The sequence below is a fragment of the Triticum aestivum genome, chromosome 3D, assembly GCF_018294505.1.
Source record: "Triticum aestivum cultivar Chinese Spring chromosome 3D, IWGSC CS RefSeq v2.1, whole genome shotgun sequence".
NCBI lineage: Eukaryota > Viridiplantae > Streptophyta > Magnoliopsida > Poales > Poaceae > Triticum > Triticum aestivum.
In genome coordinates, this window is record NC_057802.1 from 321,397,140 (window position 1) to 321,405,738 (window position 8,599).

The following is an 8,599-nucleotide window of genomic DNA, read 5'->3' on the forward strand; positions in this document are numbered from 1 at the left end:
GGCTCGCGAGCGCAAGAGATTGTGTTAGCAACGATGCTATAAACAAGTGAGAAGTCAGGACCAGGCCTGAGCAGTGTTAGGAATAAGCAACTTGTATTCCCATGAGGCCATAGGCCGATATATATACATGTACATGTGTGGAACATATGCAGGAAACCCCTTATACAACGGGATAAATACAAAGGGGTACATGACCTATATTATAACTCTAACACCCCCCTCAAACTCATGGTGAAGGAACAACACTGAGTTTGAAGAGATAAAAGCCATGTTGTGCTCTAGTCTGGGCCTTCGTCAGGAAATCCGCCAACTGTAACTCGGAAGGCACATACTGAAGAGCAATAACCTGATCCTGCACAGCAGCGCGCACATAGAAAGCATCAACACCAATATGCTTGGTGAGCTCATGCTTCACAGGATCGCGCGCAATGCTAATAGCACCTGTACTGTCAGATAAGAGCAGAGTCGGTGTAGTGACAGAAACACCAAAATCCTGAAGTAACCACCGTAACCAAGTCACCTCTGCCGTCAAAAGAGCCATGGCTCGCAACTCAGCCTCAGCACTCGAACGGGAAACTGCAATCTGTTTCTTCGTCTTCCAGGCAATGAGAGAACCGCCAAGAAAAACACAGTAAGCAGAAAGTGAACGGCGATCAGAAGGATCACTAGCCCACGTAGCATCCGCATAGGCCTGAAGCTGTAAAGAACTGGAGCTAGGAAAGAATAGACGGTGAGAGATCGTGCCCCGAAGATATCGGAGAACACGAAGGAGATGACTATAGTGAACCGATGTGGGAGCAGAGACAAACTGACTCAGAATATGAACCGGATAAGAGATGTCCGGACGAGTGACAGCTAGATAGACAAGACTGCCAACGAGATGACGATAACGCGTCGGGTCAGGGAGAGGATCACCATCAGTAGCACGGAGGTGAACATTGAGCTCCATAGGAGTCTCAACAATGCGCTCGTCAGTAAGAGCAGCACGAGCAAGAAGATCCTGGATATACTTTTCCTGGGATATAAAAAAGCCATCAGAGGTAGAAGAGACTTCAATCCCAAGAAAGTAGCGAAGAGGTCCAAGATCAGACATAAGAAACTGCTCACTAAGACGGGCCTTTACAAAGGCAATATACTCGGGGTCATCCCCAGTGATGACCATATCATCAACATAGAGAAGAAGAAGAGTCCGGCCACGAGGAGAAAGGTGAATAAACAATGCTGGATCATGAGCACTTGCTGAAAAACCAGCAGTAGTGACCACAGAGGCAAAACGCTCAAACCAGGCGCGAGGGGCTTGCTTAAGGCCATAGAGAGAGCGACGAAGACGACACACCATGCCATCAGGAACAGAATACCCAGGTGGTGGCTGCATGTACACCTCCTCACGCAGCTCACCATTAAGAAAGGCATTCTTAACATCAAGCTGAGATATAGACCAGTGGCGTGCAGAGGCAACGGCAAGAAGTGTACGAATAGTGGTCATATGGGCCACAGGAGCAAAAGTCTCGTCATAATCACGACCATGCTCCTGCTGAAAACCACGAGCCACGAGACGAGCTTTGTGACGCTCAAGAGAACCATCGGAGCGAGTCTTAACCTTGTAGACCCACTTACAAGTGATGGGACGGACTCCGGGAGGAAGAGAAACAAGATCCCAGGTACCAGTGCGTTCAAGAGCAGCAATCTCCTCTGCCATCGCAAACTGCCATTCAGGATGAACAACAGCCTGACGGTAAGAAGTCGGCTCAAGAACAGCAGCACCAGCGGTGGGAAATCCAAAGCGATCAACAGGCGGACGAGGACGAGAACGCAAGCCATAAGTAGGCTGAGAGGAAGAGGACGACTCATCCAAGGAAGCATCCACAGGTCGTGAACGACGAGTGTAATGCTGAGGAAAAGATGGAACAATAGAAGGAGGAATCGCCAAGGTAGAATCGGGGGGTGGCGACGAAGAAGTCACCGGAGATGAAGGTGTAGAATCCGGTGACATGCTAGGTGAGGAGACCGGGGAAGATGGTGGCTGCAAATCGACGAGGGGTGGAGAAGCAGAGGGAGTGGAACGAATAGGCACAGGCGCGACGGGGGTGATAGGTGAGTCAGGAAAAGTGAGGAAAGAGATATCCTCCACTGAAAAAATCGAGGAAGATGGGCGTGGGTAGAAAGGACGAGACTCATCAAAAGTCACGTCTCGAGAGATACGCATCCGACGACCGATAGGATCCCAACAACGATAGCCCTTATGTTCATCACTGTAGCCTAAGAAGACACACTCAACAGACTGAGCGGTCAGTTTGGTGCGTTCGCGAGGGGCAAGAAGAACATAGCAAACACAACCAAACAAGCGAAGCATCGAATAATCGGGAGAACGATCAAAAAGACGCTCAAAAGGAACACCACCCTGCAAAGCAGCGGACGGCTGAAGGTTGATGAGATAGGCGGAAGTGGAGATAGCCTCGGCCCAAAAATGAGGCGGAAGAGAGGCGGCGATCATCATCGCACGAGCCGTCTCAAGAAGGTGACGATGCTTGCGCTCAGACACGCCATTCTGAGCATGAGCACCAGGACAAGAGAACTGGGCAAGAGTACCCTGCTCAGCAAGGACACCACGCAACATCTTAGAGATATACTCGCCAGCGGAGTCAGCACGAAAAACACGAATGGGTGAAGAGAACTGAGTATGAACCATGGCAGCAAAACGCTTATAAATAGACAACACCTCACTACGAGAAGTCATGAAATAAAGCCATGTGTAACGAGAAAAATCATCGATGAAAATAATATAGTATTTATGACCACCTTTCGAAGCGAAAGGAGCCGGACCCCATACATCAGAATGGACTAAATCAAAAGGACGCTTAGACACTGACTCACTATGTGAATATGGTAACTGAATCTGCTTGCCAAGACGACAACCCTGACACTCTAAAGAGACATCTCCTGAGACAGACCCCAGAAGACCTCGACGAACTAAAGACGATAACCGAGAACCACACAGATGACCAAGTCGATGATGCCACTGCTTGAAGGAACCAGTAACAGAGGCGACAGCAGCGGAGGGACTGGCGATGGTGGTGGCAGCGGAAGGAACATGAAGCCAGTCCAACTCCCAAAGACCCTGAGAATCACGGCGGCGAGGGCCAGCCCCAACCAGAGTGTGCGTGCGACGATCCTGGACAGAACAAGAGTCAACATCAAGGATGACACGACAACCAGAATCAGTAAGTTGACCGGCAGAAAACAGATTCATGGTAAGTCGAGGAACATGAGCAACATCAGGAACAGAATAAGAGGAGTGGAAAGATGGCCTCTACTAGCAACAGAAAGTGGAGTACCATCAGCAGTGAAGACATGAACAGGAGAATCCAGCGATCGAAGAGAGGACAAAGCGGAAGAATGAGAAGACATATGAAAAGAAGCTCCAGAGTCCAGAACCCATGGGGATGTACCTGACTGTGTAGAGGGCGGGTGCTCAGTGCGGGAAGCATCAGTCACAGAACCAGCAGTACCCGTCGAGGAAGAACCTGAAGCCGCGAGCAGACGCTTAAGTCTCAGAATATCCTGCTCAGTCAAAGCAATGGCTGAAGCTGTCGAGGGAGATGACGAAGTCCCTGAGGAGGATGATCGCGCCTTGCGCAGGTGTTTCCGCTTTGTGTAGCACTGGGACTCAATATGACCATCATTGTTGCAGTAGTCACAATGTGAACGGGGGCGACCTGAGCCTCCAGAAGGAGTGGGCAAGAGCGGCGGAGCACTCGAGCGAGAATGGGGCGGTGCAGCAGGTGGAGTGGAAGAAGCCCGAGTAGCGAGCACAGAGGGAACCTCCAGCAAACCAGCACCACGTAAGCGAGTCTCCTCAGCACGAATCTCTGAAAGCGCCTCCATGAGAGAAATACGGCCACGAGCAAACAACTGAGCACGCCGGGGCTCAAACTCCTTACGGAGCCGAGACAGGAACTCGTAGACGCGATGAAACTCCAAGTTGGCCTGGACAGCCTGGCAGCAGGGGCAAGTACGACAACCAGCACTGCGGAGAGAATCAAGCTGGCGCCAGATAGCAGAACTCTGTGCATAAAAGTCATCAACAGTAGAGTCACCCTGCTGAAGAGCATGCTCCTGACGAACCACAGAAAGGTATAAGGCATCACCAGAGGGCTCATAGCGCTGACGAAGACAGGTCCACATCTGAAAGACAGTAGGAAGACCCAGAAACTCAGAAGCAAACTGAGGCAGAACACTAGCAGTGAGAACAGCTGCAGCACGAGCATCATCATCAAGCCACTGGGTGTAAACAGACAAAGCACCATGATACGTCTGAAGAGCCTCCTCATAAGCCAAAACCCTCTCATCATAAGCACGATCAGCAGTCTCATCAGCAAGCTTAGCCGCATCCTTGGCGGCCTGAGTAGCATCCGTAGGAAGAACCAGTGGAGTCGGCGGAGTAGGGGCCACCGGAGGGACCGGACGTGGCGGACAGCAGACCTCGCCAGAAAGAACACCCCAGAGACGAATGCCGCGCATGTGAATGCGCATGAAGCCAGGGAACTCGGTGTAGTTGGTACCATCGAAGATCACCGGACAGCGAGGGACAGCAACATAGCCCGATGCAGCAGATATTTTTTTTTGCAAAGATCCGAAAGCAGCAGAAGCCGGATGAGTACGGCAGCGGGGAGCGGGATCAGGCACGGGCGGCAGGGGAGCTCGATCGGGGCCGGCTAGGCAGGAGCAGGCCGGCTGGGAGCGGCGTCAAGCAGGGCCAGCTGAGCGCAGAAGCAGGCCGGCTGGATCTTGGACAGGAGCTGGCCTTGGACGGGAGCAGCGCCGATCGGGGCCGGCTAGAGCGCAGGAGATCGATCGAGGCCGGCTGGATCGTTGGACGGGAGCAGGCCTTGGACGAGAGCAGCGCCGATCGGGGGCCTCCCTGCTTCGATCGAGGAGAAGAGGACACGATCGGGAGGAGAGGCGCCTGGCGGGAGGGGACGCAGCAGCGGCGCGAAGAGAGAACGCGGCGGCGGCGGGAGTGGATCGAAGCACGAGTTGCGCGTGCGAAAAAAGAGACCTAAAGCTCTAATACCATGTTAGGAATAAGCAACTTGTATTCCCATGAGGCCATAGGCCGATATATATACATGTACAGGTGTGGAACATATGCAGGAAACCCCTTATACAACGGGATAAATACAAAGGGGTACATGACCTATATTATAACTCTAACAAGCAGATCATGCACGGTAGCACCCATGTTGTAATAGGGCTGGATCCCATAAGTACATTTTTTTAGATAAATGACTTTTTTTTCAGACAAATGACTGCAATATTTATGGGCGCTCCTATTTGGTGCACAACACTATGGCTGGCGCGCAGTCCCCGCTACCCGAGAGGGCGCATCTTAGCCGCCCCATGTGCTGTGCGAGACGCCCCATTATTTTATTTTCTTTTTTTCTTTTTGCCTTCTGATTTTCTGGATTTGTTTTCTTATTCTTTAAGATAATTCAACGTTTCAAAAAAAATTCCAAATTTCAGAATAAATTGCAAATTTTGATAAAATAAGTTTCATGTATTCAAAGATTGTTTGTGAATTTGAAAAAACAAATCATGAATTCGAACATATTCATGGATTCAAAAAAATCATGTATTTAAAAAATATTTGTGAGCCCAAAAAATATACAAGTTTTCAAAAACTATTCGTGAGTTTCAAAAATGTTCATGACTTTCAAAGAAATGTTCATGAGTTCGTAAAAAATATTCATGAATTCTAAACATGTTCTCAAATTCAAAAAATGTTAGAGAATTCAAAAAATGTTCATGAATTTTAAAATGTTTGCGAATTTTAAAATATTTATGAATTCAAAAAATGTTCACAAACTTGAAAAAGTAAGTCTGTAAATTCAAAAATTATTCATGAGTTTCAGATTAAAAAATGTCACAGATTAAAATATGTTCAGAAAATTAGAAAATCTTTCATAAAATAAGAAATAAAAAAAGGAAGAAGGAAAATAAAAGAAGAAGAAAAAGAAAAATAAAGACAAAAAGAAAAAGCAGACAAAAATAGAAGAAAATAAATCCATTATGGGCCGGCGCATAGCGAGGACGTACGCATGGGGAGGGTATGCGTTGTAGCAACACACACCAAATATGAATCACCAAATTTATAATACCTAAATAGTTCATCTCCACTATCCTATTTCTCTTAACATGCAACCTATCCACCTCATCACACATGCCCCCACACATGCCATTTTTTTGTCACTTCACCACATGTGCCACATCAGCCCCCCTACCCTGCTTTGATAAAAATCTATTTCCAACAAACAGCCGAAGAGTCCCAACTCACAAACAAAACAACCAGAAGGGCCAAGCTTCTAGAATAGACACGACATTTGAAGAGACATGATCATTCAGCCGAAGAGCCAAGCTTCTGGAACCGAAGCGGGGATCCGAAGAGACATGAATTCTGGGCCAGCGCCTCCATGTCATGAATCACCAAATTTTATATATGATGAGACAACAGAAGTACAAAGGTGAACATGATTCATGCCCTCGTGCATGAATAGTAAATTCGAAGAAAATACAGATAAAAAACAAATTAAAATTTTTGGGTGTCAAACTTGATCGACCATTCTACTTCTACTTTGGTGTGATGTTTCGTGAAGAAATGACACCCGTGGTATTCTTATTGAAACAAATACAATGGAGACCTTACTACTTATCAAACATTGCTTTTTAATATGATCGTGCTAACTACCGACTAGTGGCAAAGGACTCTGACCTAAGCCAGGTTTTCAAATGCAAATCACATTTAGTCTCAGGGGCTACTACTATTACTACTGTTACTCCTATTGTTGTTGTTGTTGTTGTTGCTGCTGCTGCTACTACTACTTACTCCTACTACTCCTGCTACTACTCCTGTTGCTGCTGCTGCTGCTACTACTACAGTTAGTCTCAGGGGTACTACTACTATTGCTACTTCTACTACTGCTACTATTGCTCCTACTGTTGTTGCTACTGCTCCTACTGCTGCTTCTGCTACTGCTACTGCTACTATTGATATAGTACAATACAATTGGTAGGGATAGGGGTAAATTACGGCGAACCTCGACTCCACTGAGTCACCTTGCTTCCTCATAGAGGAGTAGAAAGGCTTCATGGTCTTGGCATCCTTTGTCTCCTCCGGCACATCCGGCCCTTGTTCATCCCCTTTCATGAATGACGAAGGCGGCAACGACACCACAACATAGTCCATGGCCACCCTCCTCGTCTTCCTCCTCCTCTAGTCCTGCCCCTCGGCATCAGACTTCGAGGTGTCGGTATCAAGTTCTAGTGAAGATGCAGAAATGAAAGGTGGGGCAATTAGCCCCATTTCCAGCGACACCATAGGTGGTACCACGGCCTCAAGCATGCAAGCATCAGGCCTCTTGATCTCCACCTCATCCACAACCTTATCATTGTTTAGCGAAGGGCTTCGGCATCCACTTCGCCAGCAGCGGGTCGATCCGGGACTTGTGGAGCGGAGGCTGAGACCATCACGACCTTAGGAGCAATGACTGGAGGCGGGGTATCTATGCCAGAATAAAAATAGTTTCATCGCGGAGTGACAAAATCTCTAAGACTCCACGGTCAAATACCAAAATATGGAACACCTACCAGTCTCCGAAGCAACGACCTCCAGCTGCGTGCTCTGGTCGGCAGCCCCAGACCTTTGTGGATTGGGCGTGTGGGCTTCAACAACCGACTGCCTTGTCGTTGAGGACCCCACATTGTCCTCATCAATGGCGCAGGGACCACTGAGCCCATGAAGTTTGAAATCAACAAGACCTGCACTCTACACAATAAAAAAATGAGACCATCCAGGACTAGCCCTTTGTAAGTGCATCTAGTGCCCCTTAGTGATTTTGGTGTATTGAAGACTTATATGTTAAGGGACTAATGCGTTTGTGACTGTACACAGGTCTATAAGTCTATGAGGAGTTTGATATTTACAGAGAAAGTCGACCCCTAAAAATGAATGTCTTCAACTGAAGCCTTTGGCTTTCTGAAGACTTTGAAAGTGAAGAAATCAGTGTGACCGCGAAGACTTGATATCCATGCGAGGAACATGAAGCGTGAAGACTTTTGTTTTCGTAGTTTTGTTTTCTCTTTCTTGAGTCATAGGAAACACCGTACTGTTAAAGGAGCTCGAGGTAAAACTAAGGAAAAGTTTCCAAGTGATGCTCATCTCAAAATCCTACACCTACCAATCCTTTCGAGTGAATCCATTGGAAATCTCATACAGTTCAGTCAATTTCTTCAGTGACAGAGACGAAGATCTTATAATCTCTGAGGAATTTGTTCTGACTGAGGAGTAGGAATTCACCAGTGTGGATTGCCTACAAGTGAGGAACATGATAGCCCTGAGGAATTTCATAGTCAAATTTCCGACCGTTGTTGTGCTACGTGCCAGCTGTCCCAAACTATCTATCCACCTAACGGTCATATCATTGAAGGGCATTTATGTCTTATCATATCAGGCTGCTCCCTAGGCTAAAAATAGCCGCCCCCTACAACCACTAGCTGGTTGGCTGCTCCGAGAGAAACTGACACTTTTCATTGAGAGCATACC